The 16,263-nt window shown below is 36.7% G+C and overlaps 1 long non-coding RNA gene across 1 annotated transcript in view; it reads right to left on the reverse strand.

The window, feature by feature from the left end:
- Positions 1-1,676: 1,676 nt before the first annotated feature.
- The window catches only part of LOC138723480 (uncharacterized), a 61,186-nt gene continuing 46,599 nt past the window's right edge, over positions 1,677-16,263 (reverse strand). Inside the window, exon 3 of the long non-coding RNA XR_011337876.1 lies at positions 1,677-3,461. This is a non-coding gene — a long non-coding RNA (uncharacterized lncRNA). The remainder of the gene's footprint in view (positions 3,462-16,263) is intronic.

Here is a 16,263-nt window from a genome sequence, read left to right on the forward strand (position 1 = left end):
AAAGGAGGGGGGGAAATCAAACTTCACGCAGTGATTTTAATCATACAGATGATGCAACTTCCGTCATTTTTCTCTTACCGACACAAACACCCTTCTCTGCTCGTCTTATTGCAGCATTCGTACAGTGAGCTGGCATTTTTCCAAACTTCTTTCTATGAAAAGAAAAGATATTTCACTTACTCGGGCTTTAAGGATTTAGGCTGGGGATCCAGGCACAAGTGGACTAATGTTGATGTTTCACAAAACTGAACTTCATAGCAAACGAAAACACAATGCCCCATATATGAACAGAGCTGGCCAAGAGCTTCATGAATCTGTGTTGCCAATTATAGATTGCCCAATTGACTAAAATTTCTTCTGCTGATATGGTTCAATTGGATTTAAACTTGCATAGGATTGATGGAAAATAAATTTTCTTTTAAGAATGCTTAATTTCTCAATACACCTTTTAGAAACAAAAGGCCTTTTTTCCTTACAAGATGTCATAAATGCAGAATGTGTTATGATGGTTTTCAGAAGGAAAAAAGGTGAACATACGTCGAGAACTGATGACCTAAATTTCTTTTCATGTTTTTTTTGTTAGATGGCAGCATGCTGTCCATATCCAGAACCTGATCATTACACATTAAAGTGCTTATACTTAAAAATTTCCACAGTAGCACAACACTTATTTCCAATCCTTGGAGCTTTCCAACTCAATTATCCTCATTTGTTAAAATAAATATTTAAAAAACTTATGTTAGGGTTGCAATACTCATGTTGTACGGGAAGGGTTTTAGAGGCTGGATCAGAAGGCCAAACATGATAACCTAGGAATTTTACCTTATTTGCATTTGTGAGCAGAGTTCTCCTGCAGAAGGTGGTCTTGCAGCTCAGCTGGTCTGAATTATCTTTTGCTAGGTCCGCTCTTACCGTGCTGCACTGAAATTATTGCATTCTAAAAACTGCTGTTTGTTTACCTTGTTCTTTGGTAAAAGACATTATATATTCTTTCTCATCCATTTCTGGTTGTTGAGGATTTTGTTAAAATTGTTTGTACTTCCGTAAAGGAAACTGGCACCAAAAGACTGCAGGTTGTATCTGTGATGCCTGTATATATTTTGTAAGCAAACACCATGACAAGGACTTTGTCCTAGCTGTTTCTTTCAACTAATTGCTCTGCATATAGAGGTATTTATGACATCATTTAACACAAATGTATTTTCTGTTAAATATATCTAAAGGATAGAGAGGCATTAATGTAGCCTTTTGGGGAAAAGGAAAGAAATCAACTAATTTTCTCCTTTATGGTAGAATACATGTGCAGGAAGGCAACTGTGACTGTGGATACCTCTAAATTCTAACAAAATATGGAGGTCTTTCTCCCCCACCCTGATACAGCAGTATGGGATATTTGCTGTTGATACTTCATACTTCAGCTCTGAAGTTTGGTTTCTTTTTTCTTTTTCTTCCATTTAGTTGTACTGACTCTTCTACAGTATAATTCCATGGAACTTACAAAAGGAGTTCTTTACACCAGCATGAGGGATGAAAGAATGACTTACCAACTCAGTAGTCTTTTCTGCATCTGCGCCTGTTCAATATTGTTCTAGCCAAATGAATAGACTTTATGCTTTAGACTCACTCATGTTCAACATCCTCCCTATTGTAGCTTGCTTTCTGTGTGCCATTTTTTTTCAGTGCTGATTCCTATGTTCTTATTTCCTGCTTCCCTCTGTCTCTTCACATTTCAATATAGGGTCTTGCTTGGCTGACACCTGGCAGTTAGGAGGGGGAATAGGGGAAGGAGGGGAAATATGTAGAGATTGCAGCTGGGTGGATTGCATCATAGAAGGAATTACTTTCACAGGTTATTATTATTCCCTTCCCACTCCCCAAAATGAAAAAGTCTCAGTCTTTCTTTGGATACATAGCCTCTGTTGAAAAGGGCTGAAACTTGTAAGTACAAAAACATAAACAGTATTCCTGAGCTCCAACCCTGATTCCTGATGTGTGCAGGTTATGCAGGGTAAAAATGCTTTCATCTTCTCTCATCTGGTTTTCATTTTTTTTAAATCTCTTACTGGGCTTAGCTTGCTGCTACAAATGCCAGCTTTATTTTAAATTTTACTTCAGATCTGCAGGCTTACGTGAACATTCAGATTGGGTGTATGCTTTTTTTTATTTAAGGTTAGTAGGTCATAAATAAACCAAAGCATTTTCCTTCATATGAGCAATAGGGTCATGGTGTACATGAAATATTGCTTTAAAAACATTGGAACCTAACATGAATTGACAGAAGTACATGAGGAAATAGTTCGTTGTGTCGCTGTAAAGGCCATAGGGATTTGGACTGCTGGGGCTGCCGGTCTTAGGAATAGATTAGATATCTTGTCTGATGACCTGTACTTAATTTAAGTGACTGCCTTTGCCATTCCTTCCAGAGGGCAACTGTGTGAAGTAGAGCATCTCATCTTCAGTCCTTTCCTTCTCTTCATGGCCTGACCTAAATTGAAGATATGGGTGTTATGCTGAAAATACAGACAATCACTTCAATGCTACATGAACTGCATCTTTGGTTCTCATTAGTTAGCTTTCCCATTTCGACCTTGATATCTTGAATCTAAAGACTAACGTTCAACTTCATTGTACTGGTTAATACTAGCAACCGTTATACAGTACAATTACGTTTAACAGCTGCCTTGTGTAAAACAATAATAAAAGCTCTCACTCCCTACTTGGAAATAGTGGCTAGAGCTATGAAGTACTACTCTGCCCTGATTACTGCCTTCCTTTCTTCTTTATCCCTCCCCCTCATAAATGGTTGATGAAATATTAATGGTAGTTGACAGATGGGTCTGGCTTGCAGTCTACTTCAAACAGTTGGTTTAGTACTTTTAACAATCTTACTGCTTGTACAGCAGTGAGATTGCTTACAAATAAATACTTAAGTGAATACATAGATCTCAGATTTGTGGGGTTTCTTATGATTTTAGATAATTTTCCTAATGCATTAAAACAGTCTATTCAGATTGTACACTGATCACAGTAAGATTTTAACATATCTATATGGTAGGTACTCTGCATGGTTCACAGCAACTTTTTTTTTTTACTGGCACTGAATTGCTGCTGGAAGGTGGAGCTAAGACTTTTTGAAGGTAAATATACATTTCTATAAAGGGAAGAAAACAGAACAGTCCTGTTAATACTCATATTGCAAAGTTATTTAATGGATAAAGTTGTAGGTTACTTCCACCTCACACTTGCCCACTTCCACAGGCTTTCAGTTACACACTTGGGGACAGGAAGAAATGCAATGCATGGACATGTTTTTAATTGTGTTGTAAAAGTGAATTCTAGTGGCAGTGTCTAAAAATTGCACTAACACACTTGGGATCAGATACTCAGCAAGTGTAAATTGACACAGCTCCATTGACATCAGTGGCATCTGCATTTGTACGAGCTGGCACATGGATGCATATCTGAAAAAAAAAGTAGAATGAGCATTTATCAGTTCTTAGGACTTTTTCTATTTTTTCATGTTACATGTTCATTCCTTTTATTACACTGTTCTCAAATGACAAATGTTCATCTTGTATTGACATTTTACCTGCAATAAATTACCAGTAATACTAAATCTCAATAAATATTGACACTGTTATACTTCCACCAAAAGAAATTAAATCCAGCTGACTGTAGTTATTAGAGCTTCAATTTATTCTTGGATGACCTTAAGTTATATGCTGAAAGTAAAAACTCTGTGCAGCTATCAAGAGGAAGTCCTTTATCTGACAAAATGAAAAGTGTACATTTCTTCTGTGGTCTTAAAAACTGCAAGAACTGAATCCAACAACCTTCACTGTAATCTAAGACTCTCACTGTATTCTACAAACACTTGCTGTAGTTGTTTCTGCAGCGTGTTGGAGTAGAGTGTCAGTTCCTAATTGCTAATGCACTAATTCTAAAACCAGTGTCTTTCAAGAAATCCAACTAGACAATCAGTGTTTTCAAGTTTCCTTCAATCTATAGAAATATCTTTATAACCCTCTGCTGGAAAAAAAGAAAGATATTTTAGGGGTTACTTCACCATTTACTGGAGTACAGCCATCTCTGGAGAAAAGTAGCAGCTGCATAACATCTTGAAGCACTAGTGCATGCCAGCCTGAGACAGGAGAGAAAATTGTGATTGCCTTGTTTAAATTCTGCATTTTACAAGGCTGCTTTTTTGTACATTATGATATGAAGAAACCTCAGGTTGTTCAGAATCATCCCAGTTATTGCTCATGAAATGAAGGGGAAAAAACGTTTTGACACATCAGAAAACACAATTTGATCTCAAATAATAATCACAAAACTGCTTATTAAATGAAATTAAAACTTTTTTCATGTGCACACCCATCACAGAGTAATCTGCAGTTCATTGAGTCCTATCAAAGTTCTGCTGACCCAGAAACCAGGACATCTCCAAGTATGCTAGTTCATGTGTTTGCAGCCTTTGACTAACTATTTCAGGAAGTCTGCCATCCAAAATTTGACTGTGCTCTTGAAATTAAATCCATCAGATAATATTACATGTCTACCACACAGGCTATAAGGTGGGATGCTGATTAGCCAAGCTAATTTAGGAACAGAACAAATATGATGAGCAGCAATGATATTAGTTCAATCAAACATTTAATTTCACTTCCTGAAATAATTTAATTGCAAAGTTCAAAACTATGTTTTGACTATAAGACTTTTACCCTATCAGTATTTTTTTAAATATTGATATTAAGCCACTTCCAAAACAATGTTTAATGTAACAATACCTAAGGCAATATAGGCTTTCTTTTTGAACACTTTAGACTTACTGTACCGCAATTGGTATAAATTGTTACTCTCATTTAATAAATCACAGTTGCATTCACGTCTTCTAAGTGGACAATCTGACCTATTGAGCTCGACTGCAATTTATTACTTCATGTTGTTAGTCCTGTTTAAAATTGTCAGCATTTCCAACAGACAGGATTGTGGCACTGGATCTATAAGCTTTGCTTTTTTAAAAAAGTCAAGAAAATGGTGAATAAATTCTAATGCTCCCTGCAGTTTCCTAGCCCTTTGGATGACAATTCTCCACTCTTTGTTACAGGCAAACATTACTATTTATGGAAGATATCCACATATTTCAGTGTCCATAAATCATATGCAAACATCTGTTCTTTAGATCAGTAGATGGAGTATGGTAACTGTTTTTTACATTACTATCCATGAAGTAATGCTCACCTACTGATATTATGCTTAAACTTTAATATTTTAACAAATATTTCATTTACTTAATTTTTCAGGCAATGCAAATAAAAACAGTATAACGTGCAAGCACAGACTGTTGTAGAATTCTTTGTGGCCTGTACCCAAAAGATGTCAAATGGAAGTTGTATGATAGATGGCCTAAATATTAAGAGCAACATGATCTTTTCAGTGAAAACACAAGAGGTTCTGTTAGCAACACTCTTTACTTATTGCTTTGAAGGGAATTTCTTATTCTCCTCCTTCCTTTGATAGCTTTAAACGGGCATCCTTTTCTAATCTGATTAATCTGGATTGTGCGTAGCACTCTACATTTTGTCGTAGTGGTATGATCTATTTCCCATGTGATCCCGCAGGCAAGATTCGAAGGCAAATAACTGTGAAGCTGTGCTCAGAAAACATATGGTACATGTGGAAAACAAGACTGAGTACAAGTTAATGTAAGATGTGGGAAAGACAATATTGCATGATAGGATGGATGCTTCATGGAAAGGCAAAGGATAATAATTTTCTTATCCTTTCTTTTAACGCAGTCTCAGAGTTAGTATATTTACATGAAGAGTTTTCAGCTTTAGAGAGAAGAATCTTCAGGATGTATCCTGTTTAGTGTCCATGTCAAGCATTTATTTGGTTGTCATATGTACCCAGACTGTGGATTCACCAGTTGGTTTTCAACATCTCCATTATCTTTTTATTTATTTTATGGGAATGGAGAGACAGAATGTTTTGAGACTAGATTTATAAATGTCAACATAGCAACTAAATTTCTGGAATTATATTATTTATAAAAATGGAGAGTAAAATATTCTATATTTTGTCATTGAGTCCTACTGTAATCAAGTATTACACAGTATATTGTCATTCACTACCTGCAGAAAATTACCTTCTTCCTCTTAACTTGCCTACTAATCTTGGTTTTAAAAACCCCAAACTACTTCAGAATGAATGAGGATCCCCATTTAGGATTGCTGAAGTATTTCAGTATTTCCTTTATGTTGTCTTTTAGGTTCTTCACATTGACTATATGAAATACATATATTCAGAAAAACATATTCAGGATCTTTTAAAACATTTTGTTTAATTTGTGCTTCTGAGTTTTAATTATTTCTTAAAAGTTACCAGAAAAGTTATCATTTGAGTGCAAGTAAGCTTAGGGATTCTCCATGTGTCTGTATCTCACTGCCAGAGTAGAGCGAAGTAGCAACTGGCTTTAACATCCCATCCCCCTCTTCTTTGAGTCACTGTAGGAATGGACTGTGAGAATTGTCAAATTCAAATAATTATGGTTCTGCTGCACAAAGTTTCTTTTGATCAAAAGCAAGTAATTTAAACTCTAATGTTTAGTGGGCAATACAGCCTCATAAAAGTGTAGTGATGGCTGATATCTCATACTGCTTTGAACATGTGAAGTGCTATATAAACAATATAGGGCTATTGCACACAACTCAGGCTATTAGCATTTGAGGCTCATTGCCCCAGGCCTTTAGAGGGGAAATCATGTCTTCACTAGAAAAGAGGCACCTTTTTGAGTTCTGTCTGCATCCAGATTAAGTATCAGGAGCTTCAAGTGTAGCATGGAAATATTAAAAAGTGTGCTTTGTCAAACACTGTTTGTTACACAGTACTGGATACTAACTTAAGGCAAAGAGCATTCAGTTAGAACTACAGTTCTGAAAATTAAAGATGCTAAATAATTTCTTGTTTGCATTATTTCCTTTACTGTAATTGTAGTCTGCATTCTTGCACTTTTTCCTTTGTGAAATTTCTGTATGGAAATCTATTTGTTGCTAACATATTTAGTTTTTTAAATGTGTAATTTGAAACAGATGAGAGATTATGTTTCATCTTTGTTCCTAAAAATATCACTGTATTTTGCAGAAGTTAGGACGTAAACGCAGTTCAATAGTATGTTGAACACTCTATGGATGTCTCTGTGTAAATGTTGATGAAATCTTGTTCTTAAGATGTCAATACAAGTTAAGAAAATAGTAGAGGGGCACTTGCTAAACAGCTGAAGTAATGTTTGCATTAGAGCTGAAATTACTGCTCAGATGGGAACAAAGCTTTCATAGGATTGGTGGAATTGCCAGATTTGCTTCATTTTGACTCTCCATCATACATTCTGTATGCTCTTATAAACAAGGGTTACTGTTTAGGACCCACAACACAGGCACGCCTTGCATTTGCTCCTGTGTGCAGTTTGGGGTAGTAGAAGGGCTCACGGCTCTCTTCAGGCAAAAGAGGAAATTCCTTGAAATCTTTTTATACCAGTCGTTCCTTCAGTTTAAAAACAAAACAGTTTTTGGCCCAGAGTTTATAAAACATTCTTTTCGTCTTTTAATGGTGTAACTTCTTATTTTCGACAGCACAGACCATTCTAAAGAACTGCATTTTTCTGCTTACTTGATGTTTTCTTTTTAGTGTATTGAGCTAAGCTTTTAAGCATGTTAAATGATGTAAACAAGTTTTGGATTTTTGTTACTGTTATCTAAGAACAACCATTCAAAACAAATACTCTATTGACTCATTCTGCGAAGCTTTGAACACAGAACAAGCTCAGGCTTTGAAGGACTGGACACACAGTTTAAATATCTAGCATAGCAAAACCCATTGCAGTACACTTACTTGTACTGGATACAATGAATTACCGCACAAATGTGATGCATAATCCCATGTATGCAGGGAAGAAATGCATAGTTAGTTTACTGTTTTCTGTTGCTTCTTTTATGAAGACCAACACGTACGAACTACTTATTTTCTTCCCCAGCAAGAGTATTTGAAAGTAATAAATTTTTCTAAAGAAAAAAGCCCACAATAAATAGATACAAGATTGCAAGAACTATTTTAAAAGCCTTATCTTTATTGTTAAAATATGATGCACCGTTTAATGTTTTAAATCTGCCTGTATATTTGTGGCACTCTCTGCACCCTCTTCCTTGTTCCTGTTCAGTTCAGCTGCCCTTTGGAACCCTCTTTGTGCTCCTGCAACCTCTTTAAACTTTCTATTGACAAAATTGAGCTGGACTCCTAATTTACTTTTCCAACAGAAAGTGAGATTTGAAAGTGGTCATTGGTCTAAAAACCTACAGTGAGAGCAAAGATGGTTTTATTGGGAAGAGGGAGTGACGGCCATCCTCCTACCTCCCAGAGTCCCGGAAACTGCATTTCCTACACCCTTTCCCAAAGATCCCCTTTCCCAGCCCCACAGCAGTGAGGTTTCTCTTTTTGCAGCTATCTGTTGCAGTAAGAAAGGGTAGGCCAGGAAATTATGTTTGGGATCCTGACTGAAACCTGTTTGTGAATCTAAATTCTGCTTAAAACTGTGGGAAGACTGACTGGAAGATTGGCAATGAAGTAAATGAGTGAATGGGATGAGAGGAAACAGAAATAGCTGAACTAAGTCAGGATTGTTAAACCATTCCCTGTGCTTCACAGGCTTTTGTCTGTGTTTTAAAAATACTTGTAAACACACATGCAGACATAGCTTAATGTGATGACAGAAAGAGAAATTAATTTTGGAAACCTGAAGGGATCAGATTTGTATATCTGTAACATTCAGAAGGCACTATCATAATCAAATTATATTTCTACACAACAGTCTTCCTTTTCCACAGTACCTAACACATTTAAATACCTAACCTGTAATGAATGGTTTTTGGAGCAAGTGGATGGCATTTCATATAGTCAGTACTGTCTTTACAAATCTCAAGAGATCCAATGTTACTATTTCAGTAACCACTCATAATCAACAAATCATCATCTGAACAGATGACATTGGCTATCCCTTGAAGTTTTATTTCTGCATCAATACCTCCTTGGATTTATAAAATCTTTCTTGTTTTGGTACCTAGTGATTTTCTTGCTAAGGGTAATCAGGGGCTTTGAAACTCACACATTACAATTTCTGTGCAGCTTAAAGGTGTTCTATTTATATTTTCCTTTAGAAAAATCTGGATGAAATTCCATTCAGTGGGAAGGCTCCATCAATTAAGTCTTGTGGGAGCTCTATATTCCAAGCACCTAATGCAAAGACATTATGCGAGCTTTTAGCAGATAGGGTGAATTTCATTCTTAGTGAATATGACCTAGGTGCTAAAAAGCTATAGCTGAAAGTGCTAGGTTAAAAGCACAAGTCAGCTAGGTACATAAATATTACATGGTTATATCTTTAATGGGTTCCTGTTGTAGTCTTGCTTTGTTTAAAGATTTCCATAACCCTGCTGATTTATTGCATCTTTTCTAGAAGTATGCTGTTAGCAGGAAACTCAGTTGAAGCACTTTCAATCATGTTGGAGGATCATTATACTTTCACTTGAATAACTAATTAGTTGCAAGAAATTAACCACTGCTGTTTAGCACAAAAACACTTCCAAGAAGGGCTTTCATTTTTGTTGTGGAAAATGACCTCAGGCACTTGAGGAGGGGGGCAGAAGGGAGAAATAATGATCCTGCTGTCTTTTATTATAACTTTTGTTTTCAGTTCAACCTGATAACTAGCAGGCAGAGTAGCTGTCTGAATAAGGCACTGCACTTGGACTTAGGAGAAATGCGTTCTAATCTTGATGGACCCATGGATGCGATAGCTGACCTCATCCAATTGATTGAGACTGGTTAAAGGTTCCAAATAATGTCCCTAAAGGCTGTTGGAGACAGAACATGACACTGACAAAGAAATAAATCAATGAATAGCATGGAAGGAGGAATATAATTTGACAAAAGAAAGGGCATAGACAGTTTGTTCATGTCTCTGGAACTTATTTTTCATATTGTGAAAAGCAGATCAGGCTTAATTGGTATATGAGGGTCTAGTCTGAGTATCTTGTGTAACAGCTTAGTATTATTGTCATATGCTGTTCACAGTGCTGCTAATATAATGTAAGATACAGTGAAGTGAGGAAGAAGAATCAGGAGCAGCTAGAATACTTAGCAATTTAACTCACCTTCTCTAGAGCAAAAACTGGAAGGAAAATGAAGACTAATGGTTTTTGAGGTCCAGATTCTACTCAAATATGTAAAATCCATTTAACAAGGCAATAACCTGTGACAATTCCTGGTCACTTCTTTTTCTGGAGCTGCAATTTCACACACACATACCCAGTTTGAGAAACATACATATAAATATTTTTTAATTATAAAAGAAAAAGGAAACTTATGATGCACATCCAAATCAGTAACCTCCTTTCAGTCTTCTTCTCCCTCTATTGTAGGGGCAGTGAATTCCTCAAGTATTTGGAGAGAGAATTTTCATTCAGTAACATGAAGGTAAATGGGAGTGGGGAAGCTTGTTGGTATTTTTTGCTCTCCTCCTCTTTCTCTCTACCCACACTTGCAAGATTAGAAAGTCTTCAGTATGTGTATCTGAGATGTGATGATACAAAAATACTGGGAATTATTCAGTGCAAAAAGGGAGTGGGCTTCTGCAGTCATGACAAACTCCTCCTAAATATCAAAAATAAAGGTAGCAGTACCCCATTTCTGAAATATTTTTAACAGTTTTCCCATCTCCTCTGTTATTTGCCTTCTTTCCAATGCTTATTCTCAAATACCTATTTTGGGTACCTGAAGGTTAGGATTGGAGTCTTATTCAGCTGTTTATCATTATATTGGATTACCCACACAATGTAAGTGTCTTCTGACTCAGTACTTGCTTAATGTAGGTTTTCCTTTGTATTTTTTTTTTTAGGGGAGGAGCTAAGTTTGCAACTTAGCAAATTTGGTGCATTCGAATACAGTAGGGAGAAAGGTCATGTCTGACTTTTTGGGGAGGAGGTTTGCATATGTGCATGCCAAGAAATCTGACATCATGTGGACGAAGAGAGCAGAGGTGCCTTCTACAAAAAGGACATCAGCAATGCAATAATGTCTTCAATAAAACCCATGATCACATTCATCTTGAGGAGCTATGAGGCAGACAATTTCAGATCAGGCATGCTGACAATAAAACAAATGAGCACAAACATAGGCAGCCGAGAACTTGCGCGTATGCATGTGTGTGTTTACGCATGTGCAAGCCACTCTGCTTCAGAATAGCCATACATAAAGGCAGAAGGGAGATGACCTTAGTGAAAGTTCTTTAATACTTTCTAGAAAATTACCTTCCATGCCTTTCTAACACAATATTACCCTGAAACTGCATATACGTAATTTCCAAAGGACTAAGGGATTTTGAAGATCCCTTCCTTTAACATTCAGTGGAATTTCTGCTAAAAATTCCAGTGCTTTCTTTTGTGCATCACTGAAAAGGGGAATCCGAGTGCAAAAATAACACAGAAGTGTGTTAAATTCCATGTAAAGCATCTTTTGGAATGAACAATATGCACTAGCCTGAGATTCTTTAGTTCTAGTACCTGTGACTCATCCAAATTATGTAGACACTAACTCTTCATAGTATTTACAACTGATTAACATATAACTGAAGATAAAACCATTAACAGACACCGAAGATATAGACTCTTAACTGATGCCTCAATTTTATTTTCCCCTTTATGAACATGTTCTCTGGTCTGTTCCCATTAGCTAATTTGGTTTTACTTGATCTTCCATTTTGATCTGTAACTGTTCAATGAACTTAATGTGTCTTCAAATAACAGGTGCTGACTTTGAGAGTAGTTTCAAATTTCAGTTTGGACTTTTGCTTGCAGTTCATATTGGGTTTGTTTGAGTTCTTATGGAGGTCTAAATCTTGAATTTCCTTCCCGCTTTGATACTCATTCATGACACATCAAATATTAACTTGCTAATCATCAGACAACATCTGTCCCTTTGCCATGAAAAATATACATCCTTCACACTTAAACAGAAGTGTAAAATGTGTAGTCGAAAATCCCCTATATATCTAGAGAAAAGAGATTTAGGCCTCTTCTTTAAAGGAGAACCTTTGAAATACAATTAAAACAAATGGGCAGCTATGTCTCCCTTGCACTAACTTGTCAGTTATTGGATGAAATCACAAAACACAAAGGCTGATCACGAATATATCAGTAGCAGAATAACCTTTACTGAGATAATGTGCCTATACACATGGAGGATGCTAAGGGAGAGGCAAAGAAATATCACTTCAGGTGGATTATAGGAAAAAGCATGTAACTGTGTTCCATTTGGAAATTTATATGCATTAGTTGTGTGTAAACATAACTTATTTTCTCTTTCAGTAGCTGTGCATGCATGTAGTTGAGATCAAGTAAATGAAAAAGTGCATTGGGTTGGTCATGAATTTTAGAATCATTACTTTGACTGGCCCTATGTTGAACAAACCAATTGTGAAGGGATTAGCTCCTAAAGCATATTCCAGGTGATTTCAGGCAAATGGAGAAAAGTTCCACTCTGCAATTTGAACAAATGTTCTCAATTGGTAGAATTATGCTTGCTTGCCTAGTACAGTCCAGTAAGATTTTTGTTTTACTCTTTCTCCACCCTTTCCTCCCCAACTGAGGGCACAAACTAACTTTATTTATCTTCCTTTCTGGTTTCCCAAGGTGTAAGTCTGCAAATGTGTCTTTATACTGATGTTTCTGCAAATTTTTACAGTGCACAAGCATTCAAATCACGTACATCTCATCAGCTGGTTCCATTTTGACATTCCACAACAAAACATGGCTGCTGTTCTCAAATGATCAACAGTTTTTCATGCAGGGCTGGTGGTGATGAACTGGAGATTCTATAGTTGAAAATTCCTCGTAAGTGTATTGAATGAGTACAAATCTACTCTCTTTATAATCACAAAGACTTGGAGTTTTACTATTCTGAATGGAAATGGGGATAGATTTATTGGTAAAAAAAAAAATCTGTATGTTGCAGATTATGCTATGTCTCATGAAAATATGAACTAACAGTCTTTCCTGCATTATGGTTTCTTTATGCCTAACGTGCTTGATATTTATTAGGTGTTTGTCAGAGACACATATTCAGAAGCTGAATGATGAAAAATGTCTTTGGCATTCTGCCCAGGGTTTTTCCCCCCCACTATCTTTTTTTTCTTAAAAACCAAACCAAATCAACCAACACCTCCTCCCTCCCCAAACACCATAGTTTAGGGCTTAAGACCTACTCTTTCTTGTTATTTCTTGTGCTGTTTGGAGCCTTTGTATAACACTAGTATCAACTATTCAATCAGCGCCTTTGAAAAGCACCTACCAGACTGCCAGATTCCCCATACAGAAAAACTAGATGGTGCCAGAAATCAGTCACTCTATGCTAAATATTTCTGCTGGCTCCACACCCTGTCTCTCAGAGTCTGTAGAAGTCTAATCTTCTGTTCTCCAGTGAAAAGATGGCAGGATTTGAAAAAGCCATTTGAATTTGCTGTTATGCAAGAAGTGTCTTGCCATCCTGCAGAGTTAAGGAGCTAAACCGGTCTCCAGTCTCAAATGGTAACAAGTTCCTATCTGGTTTCCTTTTAGTATCTTGTATTACATGGAATGCCTTTATGCTCAGCTACTGTGGCATTTGTCATTCAGTTCTTCACCTGCCAAGTCTTAAGTTTAGTGAATTTAGAAATTCTTCTGTTTTAAACAAAGTGTTTTGCTGCCAATAAAGTCTGAATATCAACATCAAACTGCCTTGCACTTGCACAGAGTGCCAACTAGCAGAGTACCTACAAAACAAGTCAGCTGCTCTCACCTTTCACCACCTGCATGATGTCTGTAAGGAGCTGGCATACAGAACATTAAAATGATGTAATATTGAAACTAATATCAGAAAAAGTAATGCAGAGGCTAATATGAAACAAATCCTTTTCACTGTTTTAAATGTGTCTTTGGGAAATTTCTAGTTTTTATAATATCCAACGACCTTCCTAAAAGTGCTGAGAGCCTTTTGATTGTGTAAGAGTAGAATGAATTTTCCAATCATTCTTAAAATATGCAAATAATTTTTAGTAGGCATTTAAAGTAATCATGACAAAACTAGCCTAGTGAAAACCAAATGAAGTTCTATTATTTTGCTTAAATATCTTCGATAGCTGGATTAAGATCTTAACTAGCACATAGTACCTAAATTCAACATCTGAACTCTCAAAGCAACCTATTCAGTGCTTGTCTTACTATGGAGGTGCCCAACGCCTCTGGCCACCAAAATGAATTCCCCATTGTTTTGGCCAGGCTAGTGCTGATCATCACTCTGCAGAAGTGCCCTGCTGGCCTCACTTCAGCATGTCTTGCACAATAGCCTGAAGGAGCACATGGCTCCCTTCCCCATGCTTTCTGCTCTCAGAAGCAGTGATTGGAGCAATCCCAAAGAAGAGGGAAGTCAGTGTCTCAATCACCAAACTGTAGCTGAGCATATTCTCTATTGCCAACTGAATATTTAATTGTGCAGATTGTGAAAGCTTATTGAGGAGACATTTGAGAATGTCACTCAATCAGAATGTCTGGTCAGTTAGTGGGGAGGGATTCGGGTTCAAAATCCCACTGATGAAGCTGGAACTTGAATCTAGGTTTTCCATGTCCTGGATGAGTAACCTATTCCTTCAGAAGCGAGATAGTAAAAGTGCTTGTTCCTGTCAGTTGGGACAGGATTCTTTTCAGGGACAAACTCCAGAAAATAGTTGCTGGTCTTATCGCTGAAATAGCAGCAACATTAAATCAAGTTTTGAAGCTGCAGTTCTAGACCCATGGCTCTCGCTATTCCCCTGCGTGATTTAGAAATGCTGTTTTCACCATGTTGACTTCTGGAAGTCCTCTTATATGCGCAGCTCTTTAAGGAATTTATATAGCTGCCTAGATATAAATCTCTATGGATATTTTCATATAGGTGCTTGGAAGGCAAATGCAACATTTGTTATTTCTTTAGTTGTTACATTGCCCTAACCTACCATCAGGGCTTCCTGTCCTCCCTCCCCTCTCCCTCTAACTGGGGAATGGATTTAACAATTTGGGGTCTGCTTGATTCTTCTTCTCCTTAACAAAGAGACTAATGTATTCATTTTGGATGTTGTGCTTTTATCTTAGGCGTAACTTGATATTGGTCCTTCTGCTGAAGTGACAGCTTCTGGTTGACATGTGACATGGCACAGAGACGAAATCTGTAAGCAGGATGTGTTCTGCAGCAGGATAGTTCTCCATGAAGAGGTTCAGCAGGTAATTCAGAGCCACAAAGTCTTTTTCCATTATCAAAGGATTTATCTTCACCTGCTAATTCTATATGTCTAATGTATGAACCTGGGATTTATGTACATAATTTTGGTAGCTGAAAATGTTACCATATGAATTTGAGCATCCCAGGAGGATTTTTTAATATGAAAATTAGCTTTGAAAAAAGCCACACTAAAAGTACCAAACTTCAGAGTTCATTTCTATTTATTACTCTGCCAGCATGTAGTCACTTGGCCCAGATGAAAACAGAAGGCTCCTTATCTCTTAAAAGTTCTTTTCTGGACTTAAAACAATGGGAAACATCTCTGAGATATACTTCTTGTGTTACAGTTATTAATATGGAGAATTACTTGTGGGAGCAACCTATAACCTTCAAGGTAGTTTTTTCTCCTGTGCGTTTGAAAAAAACACTAAACAAGCAAAGCCCCAAAACCCTTTGATAACCTTTATTTTGATAATGTTATGACCCACCTTCAATGTATGGAACATTGCTTATCTGCAGAGTTGAGCCTTAAAAAGTGCTATGCACATTTCTTCTACTCTGAGTATGCCAGCTGGAGTCTGTCTTAAAAAGGGGAATTTTCGTTTTTACTTGGGGATTTTCTAAGAAGGGATTTTCCTTTCTAATTGCCTTTGAAGGAGTTAACTGTGTTTTGAGCTTCCTTATCTGTGTTCACCTGCTTGAGTAAGTTGTTAGACTGCTTTGTTACTGAAACTTTATGATGATATTTTTTGTTTATTATTCAGAATATCAGATAATTGAAAATAATCTAGTTACTCTTCTCTACATGCCTTTGGGGATACTTGGAAAAAAAAAAATTTAAAAATGTGCCATAGTATGAATCTGGCTAAATTTTCACTTTCACACAAATGTTGCTTCTGTAAAATGAAAATGAGAGTGCAGAAA

This window comes from Phaenicophaeus curvirostris, chromosome 8 (assembly GCF_032191515.1).
Source record: "Phaenicophaeus curvirostris isolate KB17595 chromosome 8, BPBGC_Pcur_1.0, whole genome shotgun sequence".
NCBI lineage: Eukaryota > Metazoa > Chordata > Aves > Cuculiformes > Cuculidae > Phaenicophaeus > Phaenicophaeus curvirostris.